General features: G+C 44.6%; 1 protein-coding gene across 3 annotated transcripts in view; it reads right to left on the bottom strand.

Moving 5' to 3' along the window:
- Window positions 1-21208, bottom strand: part of OSBPL3 (oxysterol binding protein like 3) — a 180993-nt gene that overhangs the window by 117434 nt on the left and 42351 nt on the right. The window contains exon 1 of one of the 3 annotated variants that reach the window (XM_066585262.1): window positions 12362-12471. The exons of the other annotated variants lie outside the window; for them this stretch is intronic. The gene's annotated coding sequence lies outside the window, so the exon portion shown is untranslated. Of the gene's footprint in view, window positions 1-12361; window positions 12472-21208 lie in introns of those variants that run through there. 3 annotated transcript variants of the gene reach the window in all.

Here is a 21208-nt window from a genome sequence, read left to right as displayed (position 1 = left end):
AGGTACTTTGGGGAAAAAGCAGCATACAAAACTGCATGGAAAACCTGCCATCACTGTAGCACAATTTTCCTCAAAGGTAATTCTTGGAGCATTACCTAAAATGATTTTTTTAACCCTTTTCAATCCACTGTCGGACGTCTGAAGACATTATGATTTAAGGCTGTACACCTCCGATATTGGAAGACGTCCGTCGGGGTTCTCTTACTGTATATTGCCAGCCTCTCTGCTGTCGGAGTCTATCTAACGTGTCACCTCATGCAGTACTGGCTTTAGCCAGCATATAGCGCTGTTGTATAATGGCAGAAAAAGAGTAAGCCCCCTAGGAAAACCAGGATACAAAATAGATTGGAAAGGGGTCAATCACCCCGAGTCAAATCACAGGTTTCAGCAGCGATTCTGCCGTGAGTAGCTAGTTACCACTGAAGCATGTGGCTGAGTGGTCACATGCACAATGAACGACACGTGACTGTTACAGCAAGTCCCTGAGGGTGAAGTGGCTGCAGTGGGTTCAGGGGACATCTGACCAGTAAGTATGCCTCCATTTATTATGTGACCTCCCCAACCCATTTTTTCAGACTATCATGAAGACCGGAACTTTCCACATGCCCCATTAGAGCAGAAAACAGACTTATGTGGACTAACTTGTCTATATATTGCATAGTACAATTTACTTGTATGGCCAGTATATAATACTACAAGGGGAAATATATATATATCGCTACGAATGACCATGATAACCAGAGATTGTGGGGTTTTAGGGAAGCAGCCGTGATCAAACGTCTATCTAATAAGGTGTTGCCTTTATGAGATAACCCCTTTACAAAACTGATAAGTATATGAGCTCTGGTCTGGTACACAAGTTTGCATTAAACTTCACTTTAAGAGAGGATTCGCACAATCGTATGGTTATTTGCACGTGCATGAGCATAGTGTTCTTGCGCAACAATTTTTTCAGCATGAACAACATTTTACTGTAATTTCCACGCACAAAGGCGTTGTGCATTTGCATGTGGAATAAAAACTTTTTTTTTTTTTTAATTATCCAATTAGTCTAATGAGTTCTAGATCTGTTCTTTTCCCTGTGCAAATCCGCAGAGTTCCAAGCCTCTACTAGCGTATTTTGCATGCATTTGTGCATCTCCACTGACTTCTATGGAGACTTTTGCGGGTTTTTTGCGCGATTAAAATGTGCAGGAAAAATATGCGCATTTGAACAAACCCAAATAAATCAATGGGTTCTATTCTCTGTGCATTGCGTGTGCAAATACAGACATGTGAATCCAGATTTACTATGAAGAAAACGTGATCCCACCATTAATCTTTGACAAAGACCACGGAGTTTGTCCGCCTGCAGACGGCCGGGTTGGATCCGGCTGCGAGTATTCTCGCAGCCGGACCCGTCCAGCGCCCCTGCAGGGACTAGCGCGTACTCACCTGCTTCCGCGGCTACAGCTGTTTGATGTGCTGGCTGCCGGGCAGCTGGCGCATGCGCAGACCGGAGACGGCAGCCGGGGAGTGAGATTTCTGTGCGGGGCTCTGCGAGACCCGCACAGAAATAGAGCATGCCGCGATTTGTTTGCCGAGCGAGACTTCACGCAGACAAAACGCGGCCGTCTGCCAAGGATTGCGTTTGCTAACGCAATCCTATGGCAGCTTCCACGGGCGGAAATTCTGCGGGAAATCCCACCGCGGAATTTCCGCCCATGTGCAGGAGGCCTTTCTTAGATATTCTTAACAAAGGCTTGGTACCGTGTTAGCCAGAAGAGCAAAATGTGTTTGTTCTCAGCAAGCGAAACCAAGTAATCTTGTAGATATGATACCTTCTAATGTCTAACAAAAATACATGGTGTAATAGCGAGCTTCCGAACCTCTCAGAGTCCTTCGTCAGGCTTAAATATAATCGAAGAGGCGTGCATATTTATACACACTTATGACACACATACTTATGACAAGGCACAGACATGGATGGGATTGGTTTGCACGTATACTGAAATACTAAAGGAATACTAGTTAAAAATGTTTAGGTCTCTGTTACCGTATTCGTTTTAAGTGCAAACTAATCACATCCATGTCTGTGCCTTGTCATATGTATAAATATTCATGCCTCTTCAGATCTATTCAATTTAAAGGGGTTGTCTCGCGAAAGCAAGTGGGGTTAAGCACTTCTGTATGGCCATATTAATGCACTTTGTAATATACATCGTGCATTAAATATAAGCCATACAGAAGTTATTCACTTACCCCCTCCGGTGCTGGCGTCCCTGTCTCCATGGAGCCGTCTAATTTCAGTGTCTTCTTGCTTCTTTAGACGCGCTTGCGCAGTCCGGTCTTCTGCTGTGTGCTCGCGCCGGAGAGCTGGTCTGCGCGTAGTCATCGTAGCTCCGCCCCGTCACGTGGTGCCGATCAGCCAATTAGGTGGCTGTAATCAGCAGTGGAACGCAAGGAAGGAGAAGACAATCCATGGTGCACCATGGGAGAAGACCTGCGGTGCACCATGGGAGAAAACCGCGGTGCACCATGGGAGAAAACCGCGGTGCACCATGGGAGAAAACCGCGGTGCACCATGGGAGAAAACCGCGGTGCACCATGGGAGAAAACCGCGGTGCACCATGGGAGAAAACCGCGGTGCACCATGGGAGAAAACCGCGGTGCACCATGGGAGAAAACCGCGGTGCACCATGGGAGAAAACCGCGGTGCACCATGGGAAAGGACCGGCGGCCATCTTTAAAAGAAGAAAAGAAGATGCTGCGCGAACGGGGATGCAGGTAAGTGATTTTTTTTTTTAAATAACTAACGGAATTGATTTTAACGGGGCAGAATGCCGGGGTAAGTTAAAAAAAAATTTGGATTTCGCTGCAGGACAACCCCTTTAAGCCTGAAAAAGAACCAGAGAGGTTCACAAGCTTACTATATCATTATGTATTTTTGTTAGCCATTAAAAGGTATCATACCCACAAGATTACGTGGTTTCTCTTGCTGAGAATCCCATTCAGATATTCTTGTAATTACTGCCAGTCCACAGCGGTATCTTGAAAACCCAACAAATTACAATTTCCCATGTGGGCCAACCCAAAAAGGTTAATTTTCAGTCCAACTAGATTTTCATTCTAAAAGAATTTTGAACAAAGCAAAATATTCAGAGGGTCCAATGCGAAAAAAAAAAAGACCCTCCACCATTCATGTGCATTGTCTTAACGCGCCACAGAGTGGCCTTTAGGCCCATCTAGCAATAGGGCGCCTTGTGACTGCTACATACTCTACATTAACATCCGGAAACTATCTATACACACGCTAGGATTAGACCGATGTCAAGATGCTCATCTAATGAAAGATACATCATATCTCTCTAACATATATACAAATGTTCTATGTTACAAGAGGTCGCCGCACCTATGTTGTTCCCAAAAATCAAAAGTGCCCTTTAGAAAATATCCGCATCCAAACACAGTAGTGATGATGACGAACCATCACTACATTAAGAAGCCCATTTGTATCAGTCGGGCTCCGTCCCACAGATGACGATCAGCTTCTCTGCCACCATTAATGGATGATTTGCAATATCAGCACTGGAAGTGAATGAAAGGTGAAGTCATTTCCTCCCACCATAATCACTCTTCCTCGCAAATCCCTTGAATTACTTGATCCTCGCAGCTCATTAACCCTTTCCAGTCCAATTTGTATTCTGGTTTTCCTAGGGGGCTTACTCTTTTTCTGCCCTTATACAACGACGCTATATACTGGTTAAAGCCAGTACTGCATGAGGTGACACATGCTCCATGAGGTGATAGGCTCCAACAGCAGAGAGGCTGGCAATATACAGTAAGAGAAGCCCAAAGGATGTCTACCAACATCGGAGTTGTACAGCCTTAAATCATAATGTCTTCACAGGTCAGACAGTGGATTGGAAAGGGTTAAATGCAGGAGCAGCAACCTCGGGGTCGCCCATCTCCCATACATGCATGCAAGCAGTGTGCACGCAGAAGGTTCATGCGATACTTGATTTATCAGGACCGCGCCAATGTTTGTTAATCCTTACATTACAATTAGTGACTCCGTGATGAACTGAACGCCAGCAATTCAATAAGAAATAATTCAGTTGGGGCTGCCAAGCTCCCCTGTACAGTGCCTAATGTGTTCAACAAGGTCACCATTGTGCCGTTATTGCGCCATGACTGGCATAACGAGCCAACGTGTCAATCTGTACAATCCTTCGAGTAAATGGTTACGTTCACATACAATGTTAAGACCATTAATAATGTTTATATTACCAACAGAAAATTAATAAATTTTCAACATTTTAGATTGTATAACTAAGGCCTCATTCACACGAACGTATGCGTAAAACCGGTCTGTGTGATGCTGGCTTTGGCGGCAGAAACAGCATATGGCAAAGAGTGTACTACTGCGTATCTCACGGTTATGCGCAGTGTTACTGACTTTTTTTTTTTAATTCCTTGTTGCGTATGAATAAGCTGTGTCCCCCAGTGATATGTAAAAGGAAACAAGATGTTTGTACTTCACGTAAAATTTTTGTCATCTTGTTCATTGGGGGACACAGCTTAAAGACCGTGAGTATGGCTACTGCCACTAGAAGGTGGACACTAAGCAGAAAAAAAAAAGTTGGCTCCGCCTACTTTACTATACTCTCCCCTGCAGGGACTAAGCAAATCCATTTGTATGCAAGTAGTCCGAGCAGCCAAGCAGGAATGTGAAAATAACACAATAATGCTGGCGGAAGTATAGATCAAAATGGCACCATGTACAACAACAAAGGGAATACTCCAACCAGGTGGGAAAATGTAAAGAAAGTACTAGAAAGTGCCATAATACGGGATGGTAGCGCCCTGGCACGATAGGCTTCTACCACCATGGACTGAATCCAGCAGGAAATGACGACCTTGGACGCCAGGAGGCCTACTCTCAGGCCACCCGGAACTCCGAAAAGCAAATCCGAGCGCAAAAAAAAAGGGTCTGTCTGCGAGAGATCGGTCCGCAAGGCTTGGACTTCATCCAGTGTGTGAAGGGCATGTTCCCTTGGATGAACCGTGGCAGGGCAGAAAGATGGTAGGACGGTAACCCCGTTAAAGTGAAAAGCTGACACCACCTTTGGGTGTGGGGGGGGGGGGGGAGATGCGACCGGATGAACCACCACCACCTTGTCTTGATGAAAGACAGTAAACGGAGGTGACATGACTGATATTATTGATGGCGGTTACTTCAATAGGTGGTCACTATGTAATCAGTTCTTCTTTCTCTTTGTATCTCATTTTTGTTTCCCATTTCTGCTCCTTGAATCGCTTTATGGAAGGGACTATTAAGAGTTCGTTAAGAGTGATCTTCCCGTCTTATTCTAACAACATGATTTTGCGGTGTACTTTAGTACATCACAAAAAGCAAATAAAACAGGTATTAAATACCCTAGTAGTCTGCAGTGGACTACTGAAAAAAGTACGTTCCAACTTTTTGTGTTTCTAACATGGTAACCTGTGGATGAAGGATGCCGCTGCATGGCATCTGTCACAGGCATCTGTTATCTGGATCATCTTTTAAAGAATCATCCATTAAATGGATGCCATATAAACTTATGGGTGATGAATAACTTGCATGGATGACTAAGTGACATTAGTAACCCACGTGCTACAATTTTCATCCCTGTAATGGATAGGTCATGAAAAGCTACTGAAAAGCTCAAGATAAATCTGTTGTGCAGACACCAATAGTCTATGGTTGATGGATGTCACTGTTAGCCTCACGTAAGCGTATTATCAGTGCGCATGCGCAACAGGCAAAGCTGATGGCCCATTGGTTTGGATTGGGCCACTCGAACATATGATTTTTCACGTGCGTATTACTCGCACAAAAAAAATTGTGGCATGCACAATATCATCAAAAATATACTTAATTTCAGAAATATAGGAAAAACATACAAAATACAGCAAAGAACATCCACTGAAAATAGAAGCACCAATATGGTAGGTGTGCAAATGTATAACCCCAGTACAACCAGTGTTTAACATTTAACGGGGAGCTTTCCCCATCACACACATTATAGCTAGAATTCCGCGTGAGGGACACGTGAAGCAATGTGCCAACCATACAAGGGTAAGGTCTCTAATGACACAAAGGTTGTGTTGGTACAGCTTATCTTCATGTCACATTCCAGTATAATAGGGCCGTTATCAGAAATATAACACTACGGGGAAGATTTATCGTCTGCACAGGTTTGTTGCAATTATTTGGTGTGACTTTTCGGCTATGCCTAAAATTAACCTAATTCTTCAAAAATGTTGCACGCACAGTGGTAAAAAAAAGTGCAAAAACCTTTTTTTTTCTCTGCAGAAGCTGTGCCACCTTTTATGCAGGTTTTTTTTTTTAAGTTGCACATTCTAAATCAAGTTTAACATCGGCATCATCTATACCAAACTTTTAGAAAATGAGGTAAAAAGGTGCAAATAAAAATACGCATACAACTTTCAAAAACTGCAAAAAAAAGTGGCATTAAAGACCAAAATCTAGGCGCATGAGCCTTCATAAACCTCCCACTATGTATTGTTTAGTGGAAAATTTAAACCTCAGGTGAACTTGTAGATGTTGGACACCACAAACCATTTGGAGTCGTAGGGCAATTTTAGAGTTAACCCTTTCCAATCCACTGTCTGAGGTCTGAAGACATTCTATTAGAAGGCTGTACAGCTCTGATGTCGGAAGACGTCCGGCAGGGTATTCTTACTGTATATTACTGGCCCGCTCTGTCGGGGGGTCTCTCAAGCATGTCCAATACCGCAGTACTGGCTCTCCATTGTATAATGGCAGAAAGAGAGCTCCCTAGAAAAACCCTGAATCCAAAATTGGATTGCAAAGGGTCAATCTTGCAAAAAACAAAACAAACAAAAAAAACCCTCTTTGTAATGTGCAGCAGTCACTCCGCTTAGCACTGCGATGCAAAGGGTCTAATTCGCAACAATTCTGCATCATAATTTTCCACAGAATTGGTAGCAGATTTGTCTGTGGCATAAGGTTACCCCAATATACACAACTGCACTAAATAAGACTAACTGTAAGGCCATCTGAACACGGGCCGATTTGCATTGTGGAACCCAGAGCGGGCTTCCGCCTCCGGGTTCTGCAGCCAATACAACCCATAGGATGCTATGGCAAAAATCGAGATTTCATCTCTAGAAGTGTCCGTGCGGAAGTCATTTTGCTGTACTGCGGATGGGCCACACGGCGAGCCGTTGGACATGTGCAGTACAGATTTATTTTTTTAACCCTTTGCAATCCAATTTTGGATTCAGGGTTTCCTAGGGGCTTTCTTTTTCTGCCATTATACAATGGCGCCATCTGCTGGCTAGAGCCAATACTGAGGTATGTGACATGCTGGAGAGGCCACTGACAACAAAGCGGCCAGTAATATACAGTAAGAATACCCTGCCGGACGTCTTCCAACATCGGAGCTGTACAGCCTTTAATCAGAATGTCTTTAGATGTCAGACAGTGGATTGGAAAGGGTTAAATCATTGCTTCTCCCTCGTCATCGTGTAATGGCCGCAGATCGGACGTCTTCTATTGACTTCAATGTGGAGTCCGCACAGAATCGTAACATGCTGCGATTTTTTTCTCTGCAAGCGGAGATGAAATCTCCATTTGCCATAGCATGCTATGAGCTGTATTTGCTGCAGAATCCGAAGGTGGACGCCCGATCCAAATTCCGCAATGCAAATCCGCCCGTGGGCAGGCAGCCCTCCATTGAAGTCAACAGAAGCCGTTCAATCTGCGGGATGACGTGGGTAAAACTGCGATTTAAAACAACAAAAAAAAACCACGAGCGAGGAATGCAGGACTCAGTGTCCTACTCCGGATCCTGGCAGCATGTATATGCAACTATTTACAAGCCGATATGCAATCTAGTCACAGATAATCCATGTTCCCGAGCTTGGCATCTTCTTTCCTTCTTGTCCTCATATATAGATGTAGCGATCATCAACCTGGTACTTGACACGTGAAATACAATTGCAGTAAACTTTAATTTGACTTTGTTAATGGCTTTAGTTCTGCCAAGTGTCAGCTTAACTTTCCTCTTTGGTACAAATGAGACCAGTGATTGGGCAAGAGTCTAGACGGAATGAGACCACTCTACCCAGTAGTACGCCGTGGCCAGAGGGGTCGGAGTAACCGATTGCTGGGGATGGGGGTCAGGCGAGTATAGCGCTCTTTTTACAACTGTGTCAGCCCTTAGGGGTAAAAAAATAAATAAATAAAATCTGTGTAAACAACTCTCTTTACAGTTTGCTGCAACTGTATGTAAAAGGGCTGTCCAGCAGCTTGCCCACGGACGGAGTGGGATACGCCCACGTTTTGCTCCACGGGAATCCTGCAGGGTAAACTAAAAAGTCCCCGCTGGCGATCACAGAAAAACGCACTTTTTTTTTTGCGGTCTCCATTAATACTGTATTACTGGGGACTAGAGATGAGCGAGCGTACTCGCTAAGGCAAATTACTCGAGTGAGTAGTGCCTTTTGTGAGTACCTGCCCGCTCGTCTCAAAAGATTCGGGTGCCGGCGGGAGGTGGGGGAGGGATCTCTCTCTCTCCCTCTCCTCCCCCCCACCCCACCCCCGCAACTTACCACTCTCCCCCGCCAGCACCCGAATCTTGTAAGACGAGTGGGCAGGTACTCGCAAAAGGCAATACTCACTCGAGTAATTTGCCTTGGCGAGTACGCTCGCTCACCTCTACTGGGGACCTCAAGCCCCGGAAAAACACATGAAATAGAACATGCCGCGATTTTTGTCCGGCTGCAGAATCCCGCATGTGAGGACTGAGCCATTAGGTTCAATAGAATCTAATAGCTGCGTTCTTCCGCCGCGGTGAATGCGGCAGAAATCAGTCCGTGGGAATTAGCCCAAAATCTGTTACTATGGCAAAAAAATAAACCTACAAGCTAAACTCAACTGCCTGCTGCTCCGATGCCTCCCTTCCCTCCCCCTGGTCTCCACTCACTTTGGGGTTGTGTGATCACGTGTCATCTCAGCACATGAGCCACAGAGAACCACAGGCCGTAGCGTTGGTACAGCGAATAGTGATTGGTCACGGTGATCAAGTACTTAGAAGGCCCATGACCGCGCAGCCTGGAAGTGAGCAAAGACCGGAGAAACAGATGGTTTTTATTTAACTTTTTTTTTTTTTTTTTTGCTTCAGTCACTCATCTTTAAAAAAGTTAAGAAACTTTGGACCGGACAACCCCTTTCACGCATTAAGTCTCAAAGATGTTGCCCGATATAAGCAAGCTATCCCCTATCCACATGTCCAATCACTGGGACCCCCACCGATCGAAAGAATGAAGTTACTAGATCTGTAGATTAGCAAAGGAGACCAAAAAGACCCTCTTTAAAACCAGGCTTCTATGTACAACCTGCAGAATTGGTGACCAAAAACTGTTCTTTCCCCACTGGCCCCACCACTTACAACTTCCCGTCAACAATGCAGAAAAGTTACAGAGCACAAACTGCGTATGTAACATGAGAATGAGGGCGAGCAGGTTTTACCGTACGGATGGAGGGGCTTCCAATGGTTTTAATCTCCTCATAGACAACATAACGTTGCCAAATAATGAAGTGTTCAGCCATTCACTTCTAAAAGCCACAGTTATGCCGGGCCCACACGAGTATCTCACGCACGCTGTTGTGCGCAGTCTCCTGGTTTCATTCTTTTTTTTTTTATTTCCAGCTCTGTCACTTAGCAGCGTTGCGTGTATTTGCTCCACATACGCAACGTAATTGTGCATGTGCAGTGTTTAGCATGCACCCATAGAGAGCAACGGGGCTCTATCGATTGTAACATGAGGTAGAACAGAACATGTATGAGCCTTGCCGTAAAGCAGGAGAAGGGAAGGGGCAGGGGTGCTGTCGAATAAAGGGAGGATGTTACAATATTACCCCTTTCCAATCCACTGTCTGACATCTGAAAACATTCTGATTGAAGGCTGTACAGCTTCGATGTAAGAAGACGACCAGCAGGCTATTCTTACTGTATATTACTGGCCGCTCTGTTGTTAGGGGCCTCTCCAGCATGTCACATACTGCAGTACTGACTCTAGCCAGCAGATGGCGCCATTGTAAAATGGCAGAAAGAGAAAGCCCCCTAGGAAACCTTGAATCCAAAATTGGATTACAAAGGGTTCAAGAGCATCAGAGGACCAGAAATGTGAGAACAGGATAACCTCTCTGTACCACGCAATAACGTCAAATCAACATCCTACTTAATTCACAAGGGATTTTTTCCCCCCTTGAGACAATATTGAATCCAAGATATAAGCGTACTGTGCAATATTTCCAGAGCAGCTCTTAGCTTATTTTAGAGGTGAAATTAAAATACTATTGCTACATCTACGTTGTTCACTGCCTTCTAACAATCTAAAGCATCTATTTTTTGGAAAAACACACCAAATCATGACACGTTCTCTATAAATGGAAATTTTCAATTGCTTTGCGCATTCCAAGATCTCTAACATGTGAACGACTACGCAGGCCAAGATGAGGCATCGCAGGACATTAGTGGGGACTTGTGCACACTTCTACACACTAAATGCATTTCTTTCAAAAAGCAAAAACTCTTACTACCACCCGTGGGCAAACCGACACACTGGATGTACTACTGAACGACATTTTATACCGCCGGTAAAGACAAGTGTCAGACGTTTCTGTATACAGTTGAATGAAGAATGCCTGTGCATACTCAACAAGCTCCGAGGGGAAGGAGGGCCGGCTGTAGTCCGGATCGATAAAAATCCTGTAAGATGACCAATACTGGGGTCATCACTGCTCAGTCAGAAGATTTATAGATCAACTGTCAGGAATTTAAGAAAACTGAGTGACAGACAATATTCTTGTCAGATCGGTCGCTCACAGAAACTAATATACTTTTTTTTTTTTAGAACAGAAATAAAGCCAAAACGATCATATTGTACATGTGGGATAAATATTAGGGATGAGCGAGCGTACTCGGAAAAGCACTACTCGCTCGAGTAATTTGCTTTATCCGAGTATCGCTGTGCTCGGGTCTGAAGATTCGGGTGCCGGCACGGAGCGGGGAGCTGCAGGGGAGAGCGGGGAGGAACGGAGGGGAGATCTTTCTCTCCCTCTCTCCCGCCCGCTCTCCCCTGCGACTCACCTGTCAGCCGCAGCGGCACCCGAATCTTCAGGGACGAGCACAGCGATACTCGGATAAAGCAAATTACTCGAGCGAGTAGTGCTTTTCCGAGTACGCTCGCTCATCTCTAATAAATATGTGTGGGAGAAATAAAAAAATATCACATTGGACCTCCTATAACCAGAAATAAAAGGAATTAATAGCAGAAATGCAGTCCTAAGCTCTCGCTCGCGACCAGAAGGTTGCAAGTTCAATCCCCGCTTGGTTCAGGTTGTCGGCTCAAGGTTGCCTCAACTTTCCATCCTACAGAGGTTGGTAAAATGAGTACCCAGCTTGGAGGGGGGTAATAACCTGAAAGCGCTGCAGAATAAGTTGGCGCTATACTAAATAAATAAATCTTATTTGTTACAAAAGAAATCTCCAAACAGCACCCAAAGGGTCAACCAAGAACGAGCATTTATGCAGTGGATAGATAAAGGTCTAATAACTGGAGGCCCCACCAATAACAACAGGGGTCATATGTCTATTCAACTCCATGGAACTAATAGATTGCAGAGTGCTAAATGAAGTACTAGTGCACATGCATGGCCACCATTACATTTAAGCTCCTCTTCACTGGGGGGGGGGGGGGGGGGGGGGTAAGGTGAGGTACAGTCAGAAGGAAAGCGGACACAGGATCCCAGTTTTCATAATTAGAGAACATTGGGACTTCCAGCGATCAGAAATTTCTCATCTGTCCTCAGCATTGGCGACCAAATCTTACAATTACAAAAAAAGTGCTGCTGTTGCCCTATGAAAATTACATTTTTCCATTTCTTCGTTATAAAACGTTGGATGTCAACTACGTCCTTTCTACCATAAGCAACCAGGATTTGCCAAGTATTCACGGGATAGCCAAGAGTCCAAAAGAGTCACTTCAGAAATAAATGAATTGAAATAGTTTGATAAACACTACTTAATTAAAACTGGAAAAGTCAGGACATAAAACAGTACAATAAACCGCAGTAACAGAACATCGTAAACCAGGCATCTCAAGAAACAAATATCACATGATCACTTAATATATACCAGTAAATGTCTGGGAACCACAAAAAATGGCCATTAGAGCAATCCATTAGACCTATAAATCCCCGAAACATGAAAACAAGCTCACTCATACATCAACCCTCTATTGAGCCTCCACAAGACTATTTCACATTCTCAGAAAGACTTACCAGAAATTCGTCCAAACATATTTGGCTCTAAGTGGCAGATAAGTCCATATAAAATTATTTCATGCTTCATATAAAATATCCCTCATGTACATACACACTCCGTCTCTGGCATCACCAAATAAAAGAAATTTCAGCAAGACAAAAGCATGACCGTCCTAGGACCTAGAAACCAGATGGACAGGTTAAGCCAGATGGGGTTATTCAGTGTACATGGGTGTGCGAATAGGCAAAAAATAGATGTAAACACTATGACTACAGAATTGTAATGGGGAGATTCCACTGAGAAGATAGTGAAGATACCTCACTGACCAAACATTCTCTCACACCACATCCTCGCCGTGTCTCTGTTGGTGGCCCCTAAAGCTCTGTCCTAGCCCCCAACTCTTCTCCATCTACACCTTTGGCCTAGAACAGGTTATAGATTCCAATAGCATTCAGTAACACCTTTATGCTCAACTTTACCTGTCTAATCAGGATGTTACCTCTCTACTATCCAATCCCAAAGCATCGATCTGCCATATCCTCCTCAATCTCTTCCCAATTTCTAAATTTCGACATGGAGAAAACTGAATACGTCATCTGTCCGTCTCACTCAAAACCCCTACCAGACCAATCACAATCAATGGCTCTATACTTTGCCCAGTCTCACAGGCCTTCTTTCTTGGTGTAACCTTTGATTATGCCCTGTCCTTCAAACTGCATATATACAAGGCCTTACCAGCTCCAACTCAAAAACATCTCTCAGATACGATCTTTCCTCAAACTACAATCCTAGTAATAAAAATCCTAATGCTTGCCCTCATCATCTCCCTCCTGGACTACTGCAAAACACCTTTTTTCTACACTCTAATCCATTCTCAACTCTGCTGCCTAAGTAATCCACCTCTCCCCACATTACTCCCCTGTTATTCCCTTCCCGGGCACCTCAGTTTTCCAGAGAATCCAGTACAAATCATCATCAATGACATACAAGGTTGTCCACAACCAGTCCCCTCCATACATCTCTCACCTAGCATCCAGTTATCTCCCCACATGTAATATCTGCTCCTTGCAAAACCTCCTTCCCTATTCTCCTCTAGTTTGTTCCTCACACAACTGTCCCCAGGATTTCAAGATAGCCAATCATCCTGAAGACCATTTTCCACTGAGGATTTGCCATTTAGGACTCTGGGCAAGCTGGGTGACAACCACTAAGGCCTCCTTCCCACGAACGGATTTACGCCGCGAAAATCCGCTGCGTTGCCCGCAGCTATTAGGTTCTATTGAACCTAATAGCGCAGTGCTCACGATGTGGAATTCCACCGCGGAATTCCGCACCGTGAAATCTCCCGTCCTCACCCGCGGCATGCTCTATTTGCCGCGGGTGTACGCGCTGACGGCTTCCATTGCAGTCAATGGAAGCCGTCCGTTCACGCTATCTCCCGCTGTAACACAGCGGAAGATAGCGTGAAAACGCTTTCCCGCCTACCGCCGCCGCGTCACGTGACACGGCTGGCCGCGTCATGTGACTCGGTGGGCGTGTCACATGACGCGGCGGCGGTGGGCGGGGAAGTGTCTTCACGCTATCTTCCGCTGGTAAGTATGGGGTCTCTGTGGGGCGCCGTGACGGGCTTCGCCGCGGAATATTCCGCGGCGGAGCCCGTCACGCTCGCGTGAAGCCGGCCTTACACTTTAGGGTGTAAATTTGAAGGGGCTGTCCAGTTACAAATTGACATTTTAAAATTAGATCTAATGAGTTAAAACTACGTATGTACCCGCCCTAAGCCCCAACAATCCAGTGCTGTAGCCCCGCAATTCTCCTGGTCTGTGTTGACAGCAAAAGTCAGGTGACCACTGCCTGCCAATCAGAGGCAGTGGGGTCACCATCCGTTCTGGGAGCAATGATGCCAGGATTTCGGAACCGTAATAGTAATCGAATTACCCCTTTAATGCAGATTCTATGCCAAAGTCCAAATGTTTTCCACATCTCACTGTTTGCAATAGGAATCCACTCCATAGGTCATATGGCTCAGACTAGATATCCGAGTCACACAGCAAAAATAAGTGACATGTCACTTATTCACAAAGCTATAGCGCGTGGATGCGCTGGAGTGCAAACTGCAAATACAAGGCAGACATCCAAGAGTAAGCTTCAAATTTGAACTACGAACTCGTAATACATGTTAGGTTTTTCGGTGTGAACCGGGGATTCCAGGCCAGAAGTACCGGGTAGGTGATAAATGCTGCATCGGTAAGGGTCCAACCACTGGGCTACATTGGTTGTTTCTCGAGTTGAGCGAACGTACTCTGCTGAGCTTGATGCTTGTTCGAGTATTAGCGTACTCAAGAGCGAGAGAGTACACGAACCAAGAAAGAAAAAAAAAAAAGCTCGGCACCCGGCGTCCCACATAAAAAACGTTCGAGTCTCCCATTGTAGTCAATGGGGTTCGTTACTTGAGTAGAGCTCTCGAATTTTACGAAAAGCTCGACTCGAATAACGCGGACCGAGCATTTGGGTGCTCGCTCATCTCTAGTTGTTTCCATCAGTGCCACATTCTTCTATTTGTGGTCTTGTGACTGGGCAGAATGAGGAGGCCAGAACCTTATCTTCTGATGATCAGAACCCCACAGTTCTAGTATATGTCCCCTATCCAGTGCATAGGGAATGAATGCTAACACGGCTTTAACTGCTTCCCCCAAAATACAACCAGAGGCAGTTCAGTGCAGACATTGAAGGAACAAGGAATGCTGGAAGATTTCAGCTCTGAAATAGTTACATTGTGTATACAGCTCTATCTTACTATACACACTGTAACTCAAACAGGACAAGATTAAGTCCAGCAATGTATTTGTAAGGTTACTCCATTTTTTATACAGATTCTATTATTTGTAAGCTAAACAATTGTGCTGAAGGTGAACATACACCGTGCGCAAAATTATAGTTTCAAACTCGCAGTGTATGCACAATAAAGCCAAAGACAACACCAACAAATCCCAACCCTATGTTTAAATAGTAGTGTGTTGGGGAAACAAAATGCATCTGCAAGCTCTCAAAGGAGTTTTCTGAGTGTGTGGTTTTTTTTTGTTTTGTTTTTTTTCAATAGCTGGCAAAAGCAAAAAATTAAAATTACTTACTGTCCTCGGACCCTTGCCACTTTATCTCAGGTCCCAATTACCGGCTCTGCTTTCATCATGCAGATGGTGAGGTTCCGTATACTGGCCGACCACTGCAGCCAATCACTGTGCACTGTGGTTGGCTGCAACGGTCAGCTTGCATATGGGATGTCACCGTCTGCAAGATGTAACCAAAGTCGATGGGCAAGAAGGGAGATACAACGCTGGAGCCGTGGGGTCCAGAGCCGGCGAGTTTAGGTTCGGTTATTACAAGTGATTCTCCTGACTAGAAACACTAAGAACTCATTTAATGACACTCAGATACATAATCTTGATAGCAATGGAAACAGAAACTCAACGTTTTGTTGCGCAACATCTAAAATGCTCTCCACATCAGAAGTGATCAGTGTGGCCCCCTTTGTCACTCGACACACATCGGGCCCGTAGTCAAGTTCCTGCAGTACACGTTGTAGCGGATCACGACTGAGCAATGGCTTCTGCTATATGTCCTCACAGATCATACATGGCGGGTGATAAGGGAGGCATGTAGACCCTAACCCACCCAGAGAAAAACATCACAAGGCGTAAGGTCCGGGGAACGTGGAGGCCAAGGAAGAGGTTCACTATCCTCACAACCTGCACGGCCGATCCATCTGTTTGGTATTTGCCTATTCAGCTCCCTTCTAACTTCATTGTGGAAATGGGTGAGGTGGTCTGTCCTGTTGGAAGATGAAACCTGGGATTCCCTGTCCCAGCTGCGGCAGAAGCCATATCTGTAGCGTCCAGATACGAAATCCCCGGGATTGTTTCCTCATGGAAAAGGGGTCGTACAGGTTATAGCGCAAAACACATTCACCTTTGAGGAATCGTACATATGCGCCACATAAGCAGGTAAGATGGCACTAATTGCCCATAGTAGCCAATCACAGCTTCAATTTTATCTCTTCAGTTTGAGAAATGAAAGCTTGCGCTGTGATTGGCTGCTATGGGCAAAAAGGACGGCCTTACTTACAGTTTTGCTAGATGAAAATTTTTGATTTGCTTCCATTGATATCCAATTTACGTATCAGAGTGTCACCAAATGTGAGTTATGAGAAGAGCATTTGTAATAACTGTATTTTTTGCCATTGTCAGCCGTTTAAGAAAAAAATAAGAGCACCAAGATCTTGGAAAGCCCCTTAAACTGCTTCTTGCAATCGTATGACTCAAAAGACCCAAGGAAAGTCTGTCATGGAAAAGCATTTGAATACTTATCCCAGGGATATTCTACTAGATCATGACTAATTCTGACTGGTTGGTAAAAATGTTTCATGACAGCCAAAAGGTTCCAGACATAATTTGTGAGTCTTGTGATATGGATGTAGATACTGAAGTTATATTTCCTGACAGCTTACAAAGAACTCTATCTATACCCTGCTATACGCTGATATATTTAACATGTTTTCAACATATTACTCAAGATCAGAAGCGGCGTGAGTCATACATGCTCATTTCCTGGAACTTTTTCTTGCTGGGTACAAGGTATCAGCTCACGACCAACCAAAGAGAGACATCCCCCATTGATGTAAGTAAAATAACTAGTTGCTACATCGTTGTAGAATATCGAAAGATCAGCTCCGTGACTTATAGGGGTTTTCTAATGACAACCTGCTTTTTTTTTTTTACTTTTATACACTGTCAGTTAAAAAAGTATGACAGTCAATTAGAAATGTCTAGCAGCACTGGAACTCAAGCAACCTCAGCTTATTCTAGAAGCGCTTTTAAATGGACCTTTAAGAGTACAAATCGTTCAAGAAAGTGAACGATAGTCATTGCCGCCGGCCTCCCTGCAATATGACATACAGTCTTCGCGCCCCAGGAAGGTGGCTCTGCTCTCGGGTTTTAGCGCAGCTGCCGGAGAGGAGACTGACAGCGGGTGGCAGCCGGGAGCACGGCACCATCACATAGCACGGCGCGGGGGACACAGTGACAGAGGGGCCATGAGCAGAGGAGCAAAGTGAGAGCAAAGATGCAAGCGGGGACGCCAGGGCAGAGGGAGCCGATAGACAGCCGATAGTCACAGCGGCCCAGGGAGCACAGCAGTGGGTTCGGTATGGGAGACTCACAGCAGCAGGGTGATGCGGGGTCGGCATGGCAGATGGGAGGCGAGACACTCACAGCAACATCTTCGACAGGGGAGATGGGAGCGCTATTGTGGACGTCAACAAGCCTTCCCCTACAACTCTACCAGGCCAACCCATGTCTCCACCCATTCTTCCGGTGGAGACAAGATACACCAGTACCCGTTCTCAATACACCTATACACCGAATGTGAAAGACTAAACGGCACTGAACAATGCTCTTTTGAACGAGCCAGCGATGCCTCTGCCTGTCTAAACAGGCAGAACAAGAGCGAACGAGCTAGCGGTGACATCACTCGCTCGTTCAATTGACTCATTTAAAAGGATCCTAGGGCTACCTCCACAACCAACTTATTCACTAGATAATACAGTGAAGATTGCCAATAAATAATACAAGACACTCTCCTTTTTCTTACCAGTGACCCTTGTAAAGCCATATTTAAACCAAAGATGATCACTCAAAATTCTTTCAAAAGATAAGGAGAACGACAGTTTTGAGCGATCATTTTACATAAACTACTGAGTATCTACTTAGTAGCTTATTAGCTTCATTTGCATGCAAATGAGCCTTCCTTTGCTGTAAGCAGATAACAGCGGGTGGTCTGTTATCTATATACAGATCCATTGTTCTCCAGCAGGACTGCAGCTGAAACAATGTTATCAGTGCTCCAGCAGATAATCACAGTGTGCATTCCCTGCTATCAGCTGCCCGAAGGATGGTTTTTATGCTGAACCAAAAATCATCGTTCGGCAGAAAAGCAAACGATGGTAGCATTTACACGCAACGATTATCACTCATAAGCCATTGTTTGAACGAATTTTGAGTGATAATCATTGTATGTAAATGGGCCTTAAGGCCGAGATCACACGATGTATGTGGTAAATCCTGACAATTCAAATACATTGATTTTCGCTATTCCACTCACATTTGCGTATATTCATTGCATAGAATAGAAGCTTAAAAAAGAAAAAAAAAAAAAAGGAAGAAGCGCCAGTCACAACGTGCAGCATAAGATACGCTGTCATGCAGTGTCAAAAACTGCGACTATACTTGGCACACCACAGTAAGACGCTGCGTTTTGTCATATATTAGTGTGAGCCCGGTCTATGTAAATTCTTCACTTGCCAGTCTGAAGAATCTAAGGACATGAAAGCTGTGCAGTTATTTAACTATAAGACTAGTGCCTACAAGAACGTCCGTTCATCTTGATAGACATCATCCCTGCCAGGGTTGCCAAACTGAATTTTTCTTTTTTCTTGACAACTTATCCAGGAATCAGACGGCCAACATTTTTTACGGACACATTAGAAAACCATAATGATAAAGATTATAAGTGATACATGTCTACAGGTCCGATATGGACATGAACTCATTACTAGCATTTACTGTGAGATGTAAAATGATGAGAATTAAAAGATAATGACCTGTTCAAGTACAACCAGCCTTAAAAAATTTAATTTTTTTTTTCATGGTCAACAGAAGAGTGCTCTCATTTAACGGACTGTGCAGGAATCTCTGTGATGGTTACATGGCAAGGAAGAAAAAAAACAACAAAAAAAACTAAAAACAGCATGATGCACAAAATCCCCGTCCTGTAGAGTTGACTATATTTTAGTAGATGCCCTCTATAGTAATGGATAGGGGCACTCATGTTGTAACCACTTCTGATACTTTATTTCTATTGAGTAGCCGTGTAAAACATTGGTGACCTTCTACTCTACATTGCATATGCATATGACTGGCCTGTTTAGACAGGCAGATACATTTTTGGCTTGTTCAAATGAGAAGTTGTTCAGTCCTTCACATTCGCTGTATAAGTGACTGAGAGGTACTGAACGAGGGCTGTTTAAACCGAACGATAAGTGAACGAGTCAACAATGATTTTTATGACTGCAGAAAATGGACAAGCAAAAAGTGAACGATTCTCGTCAGGCCGTTGGCTCGCGTTTAGACTAAGCGATTATCATTCACCTTTGTTCGTTTGAACAATCATCGTTCCATCTAAAAGTGCCCCAAGATTTGCCTGCAGTCAGTGAATAACCAGACCTGTGCACTTAGCTGAGGGCTTGGTGCAGGAGAGCTCCAGCATTGCACTGCACTGGCACAAGGTCAGGACAGAGTAAAGGCCCATTTACACGCAACGATTATCGTTCAAAATTCATCCAAATGACGGCTTTTGAGCGATAGCCATTGCGTGTAAATGCACGTCCACTGGGCACTTACCGTGAACTGTTTGTTCATCGCTGACTTCAGGTCAGCATGAACTCAGTCGTCCCTGATAGCAGGGACCGTACGCCGAGTTCTCCGTGGGCAGCACTGATAACACTGTATGCAGCCCACGGCAGAAGAATGGACATGTATTTACCTGCTGTTCTCTAAATACTTGCGAATGAAGCTAGTAAGCTACTAATGGGCTAATTAACCCATTAGTAGCTAATGCAAAATGAGTGCTCAAAACGGTCAGAAACTGACGACTTTTGAGCGATCCTCTTTGTAAATAGGGCTTTAGCCTCTCGATGCATATTCACTGACTGCAAACAGAGATATCCAAAACCTGCACAGCATTTATGAATAAGCATTACATAAGACTGGAAAACTTCTGCGAACTGTAGCTAGACCCTGTCTATTAGTCTTAACTTCAGTGTTAAGTGGCCCGAAAACAAAAATGGAAATTGCTGACAAAACTTAGACGACATACAAAGTAGATCAGGTACAGGAGTGCAAGGAAGCCGAGCTTGTTGGAGGAGAATTGGTTCACTGAACACATCTGAAGATAAGTGACACACAGGGTAACGTACTCCATTAAATACTGCATGTATTCATGCCTGGGTAATCCACTTTAATTATGGGAAGGAGCCTAGTGGAGACTTCAACATCAACCTGAACTTCAGTTCATGCATAGTTGGAATTAAATATATCACTGTGCCACGACTGAAGAATCACTTTCATAAGTTACTGTCATTGCTCCAATTTACAGAAAAAATATAGTTTTTCCTATAAAAAGACATAAATGGAGCTTCAACATTACACTGCACATAACTTCCATGATCACGTACTGTACATACTACAGATAATGGTGGGGATACAGAAGGTAAAGGGGCTGGAGATGTGCACAGTATAGCGAGGTGGAGAGTGAGGGATGCTATACACCCAGACAATGGTCAGGCCTTATAGTGGTGGAATCGTGACGACTGCAGGAGGCGGTTGGTTACAGCTAGCAGGGATTGCAGTCACTAGGTCAGGGAGCATGTTATCAGGCGGAGTACAGAGGGGTCTGGTTTAGGGTATGTGGTATGCCTCCCTGAAGAGGTGCGTTTTTAGAGCACGCCTGAAGTTTAGTGTGTACCCAGATATTTTCTGGTAGCGCGTTCCAGAGGACCGGTGCTGCTCTGGAGAAGTCTTGGAGGCAGGAATGGGAGATTCGAATTAGAGGGGCACTTAAGTCTGATTTCGGCAGCAGAGCTGATGTTGCGTAGGCTGGGTAGTGAATTGAGATGAGGGAAGCAATGTAGGGCGAGGCAGTGCTATGGAGAGCTTTGTGGATGAGGGTAGCGAGTTTAAATTGTATTCTGTATTTGACGGGCAGCCAGTGCAGTGACCGGCACAGGGCAGAGGTATCCGATTAGAGGCTGG

This window comes from Eleutherodactylus coqui, chromosome 12, assembly GCF_035609145.1.
Source record: "Eleutherodactylus coqui strain aEleCoq1 chromosome 12, aEleCoq1.hap1, whole genome shotgun sequence".
Taxonomy (NCBI): domain Eukaryota; kingdom Metazoa; phylum Chordata; class Amphibia; order Anura; family Eleutherodactylidae; genus Eleutherodactylus; species Eleutherodactylus coqui.
Note: the sequence above shows the minus strand (reverse complement) of the source record. Positions and strands in the feature narration are given on the sequence as shown.